The sequence below is a fragment of the Silene latifolia genome, chromosome 2, assembly GCF_048544455.1.
Source record: "Silene latifolia isolate original U9 population chromosome 2, ASM4854445v1, whole genome shotgun sequence".
Taxonomy (NCBI): domain Eukaryota; kingdom Viridiplantae; phylum Streptophyta; class Magnoliopsida; order Caryophyllales; family Caryophyllaceae; genus Silene; species Silene latifolia.
The window spans coordinates 126,651,151-126,654,995 of NC_133527.1; the positions used below are offsets into that span (position 1 = coordinate 126,651,151).

At 36.2% G+C, this 3,845-nt stretch overlaps 1 non-coding gene across 1 annotated transcript; it reads right to left on the reverse strand.

The window, feature by feature from the left end:
* Nucleotides 1–2,441: 2,441 nt before the first annotated feature.
* LOC141645072 (small nucleolar RNA R71) lies at nt 2,442–2,548 on the reverse strand. The gene has a single exon (XR_012544665.1). It is a non-coding gene; the product is annotated as a small nucleolar RNA R71 (small nucleolar RNA).
* Between the last annotated feature and the right edge of the window lie 1,297 nt (nt 2,549–3,845).

Consider the following 3,845-nt stretch of genomic DNA (forward strand, 5'->3'; position numbering starts at 1 on the left):
AGAGGTAGAAACAAGTGTTTGAGCTATCACTTGATGATAAACTTACAAACTGTCATAAATCGTTCCGCGTACCAAACATGCGGCCCAATCATTACCGGGTGTTTGGCGGGAGGTGCAGAAATGAGGTATCTACACTTTTATGTTAGAATGTCGATACTTCCGCTTTTTGATGTTTAATGCAGGAATGATGCATTTGAGGAGAAAAGAATGAATTGGTCATCGTGGAGTAGGCATGAAGGAATACACGAAGTATGGGTCAAGAATCCATAAGAATGAAGGAAGAGAAGTTAAGAAGAAAACACAAAGAAAAGAGGTACTTATTACTAGTGCCTACTTTGAAGAACTATATCTAGAGTTTTACAACTGACTTTTAAGTGATTCTAACTAGAGGTGAAAGCTTATCTTCTTAGCTTTCCAACGCCATGAAAATCGCTTGTTTCTAATAAGTAACGAAGAAATGGCGGCCGTTTGAAGTTCAGTGCGCGAAGTAGAAACTTGGTTCCTCGATCGAGTACAGTGAGGGCTCGATCGAGGAACCAACCTAATCAATTAAAATTTGCAATGTCGAGAGTTTGGGTTCCTGAACTTTGGTGCCTCGATCGAGTAAGGCTAGGCTAGATCGAGGAAGTGGTGACTCGATCGAGTGCACTTAGGCTCGATCGAGGAACCTTCGAGTTTCCATATTTTCCGCAATTTTCCTTAAGTCGGTTATGTACTATTATAAATACCTAAACTCGTATCCTATATTAATTATACATTATTTTACGTAGGTTTAGTATAACTACCTTAGAAAACTCTCTAAAATACTTAATTTTAGTTTATATTCATTGTTCTTCCTTACGGATCTAAACATTGCTATTTTACGGTATTGTTCTAATCTTTCAATAATTATTATTTTAATTACTTTTTCATCTTTATTATTGTTCATCATGTTTTCCATTATTATTATTATTATTATTATTATTATTATTATTATTATTATTATTATTATTATTATTATTATTATTATTATTATTATTATTATTATTATTATTATTATTATTATTATTATTATTATTATTATTATTATTATTATTATTATTATTATTATTATTATTATTATTATTATTATTATTATTATTATTATTATTATTATTATTATTATTATTATTATTATTATTATTATTATTGTTGTTGTTGTTGTTGTTGTTGTTGTTGTTGTTGTTGTTCCTTCCTTTAATATGAGTAGCTAAATCTTTAATATAGGGTAAAAGGGGATCTAGGTTGTTAGAAAAGGATTATTATAAATTGATTGTTAAATTGCTTTCTATTGTTGTTCAATTATTGTTCTACATCTAATTAGTTTATTACTGATCAGAATTGATTAATTAGTATCACATAAACTAGAATTATCACCGACATGGTTAAGACTAGTATAGGCCACGATAATTGAATTAGACCGGCTTAATGATAGCGATTGCATGTTAAGTTAGATCTAAAAAGACATATTAGAATCGACTGATCTTATGACTTTTAACAATATAAATTGCTCAATCAATGAATTAAATTCATCCCTTTGATGACTACCTAGTGAACCCAAATCCCTAGACTCTTTAATATTATTGTTTTTCATCTTTTATTTACTTTGCAATTAGCTGTTAGAAATCAAAGCTATCAAAACCCCATAACTTGTTACCTTTAAGACGGATTTAAATATAAACAAACTAGATAATCACCGCCACCCTGTGGATTCGACCCTGACTTACCGCTAGCTATTTTGTTAGTACTAAGCTAGGATTTATTTTGATTAAGGCAAACGACTGAAAATAACCTTATCAAATTTGGCGCCGGTGCCGCTGAGGCAACAATTGTTCTGTTTATTTCTGTTTATTTTTGTCTTTTATTTCAGGGAACTTGAGTTCCTTGAGGCAGTTTTATCTTTTCTTGTTTTTTTCGTGTATGCCCAGGTCTAACAAGTTAGAGATTATACCTTTTGATCCCGAGCCAGAAAAGACTTTTCGCTACAGACGAAAATTTCAAAGAGAAGTCACTTATTTTTGCACCTGGGGTTTCTACAACATCAAAGATGCCGATATTGGCAAGTCACTCCGAACCCACGACTGATTCTATTCCTAAAGGCTTCAAGCTCCCTACCGCTGATAAGGGAACTTTTGAGATCAAGCCTTCATACATAAGCCTAATAGAGAGGAATTTATTTAGAGGAAAAGCTGGAGAGGACCCCGCAAAGCACATGAAAAAGTTTGTTACTTATTGCTGTTCTATTCCTTTGACAGCCAGGGTGTCTCAAGATCAGGTCAAGCAAACTTTATTTCCTTTCTCTTTGAGAGACGATGCAGCTAAGTGGTTAAGGGACTTGGATATAGAGACCGACGCAATTTACCAACTGGACTTCATTGGCTCTTGCATTCTACAAGAGGTATTTTCCACCCCAGAAAACCAATGCTCTTAGAAGTCAAATTACAAGTTTTAAACAGGGTCCTACTGAGGATTTTAATGAAGCTTGGATACGGTTCAAAAGACTAGTTTGGTCTGTCCCTCACCATGGATTTGAGATTTGGTTCCTTTGCAACCAGTTTTACAACGAGTTGTATGATGATCATAGAGCTCTACTTGATTCAGCTGCCAATTGGAGATTCCAAGATAACACTAATGATGGTAATGCTTGGAAGTTGATTGATCAGATAGCTACTCACACAGGTGAGTATGGTAACCCCAGGGTAAGTAAGAGAGGAAGTGGTATAGATAGTGCTATTGCAGCACAACTGAAGGCTCTAACGGCTCAATTAGCCGAATTGAAGACTACCTAGTACTTGGGTAAGCAAGAGATGGTTCACATGGTTCAACAAGAAGTGTCTTGCGAGAGATGTGGTATAGATGGCCACACTGCGGCCAAGTGTATGAGTACTATAGAGCAAGTTCATGCCTTCCAATCTTTCAAGCAAGGTACACCATATTCTAACTTCTTTCAAGCTCCTCAACAAGGTACTTATATTATTCCTCCAAATCGTGGTAATCCACCACAAGGAGGTTATCAAAGGCCAAATCAAGGAGGTTTTCAACAATTTCAACCTCCTCCTCAAGCTCCAAGTAATGAGGTGTCGGAGTTAAAAGCTCTATTGCATCAAACTTTGATGATGCAACAAAAGCAAACGGCTCAAATCTCCGAACTCAGGGCTCACAACAAGATGTTGGATACTCAAGTTGCTCAAATGGCGGCTCAAAATCCTTCAAAACAGTTTGGCCTTCCTTCTCAAGGTAAACAAGCACATGAGCACGTTAATTCTATTTTTTTGAGGAGCGGTACTTCTTATAAAGGTCCGGACATGCCCACTAATGAAGATGAGGTTCCCTATATGCATCCTAAGGGATTCGGAAATTTGGAGCTAAGTGATGATGAAAAAGAAGTTGACGAAGTTGAAACACGAGCTGAGAATAAAAGCGAGAAAAATCAAAACAACGAATCTGCTAAGGTTCCTCGATCGAGTAGCATCAGGCTCGATCGAGGAACTTCAGTACTCGATCGAGTGTCATCATGGCTCGATCGAGGAACCTCCCTGGTCGATGAAGGTGATTTAAAAGTTGATTCTAAAGCGAAGGACGCCGAGCCGATTACTATTGCACTACCTTTTTCGCATCGTCAACAAAAGTCTAAGCTGGACAAGCAGTTTAGGAGGTTCATGGAGGTAGTAAAGAATCTTCAAGTGACAGTGCCATTTACTGAGTTGGTAACTCAAGTGCCGGCGTATGTTAAATTTTTAAGAGAAATCTTATCAAAGAAGCGGTATTTTGATGAAGTGGAGATAATAGCATTTACTCAGGAGTGCGCGGCCGTATTGCAAGCTAAC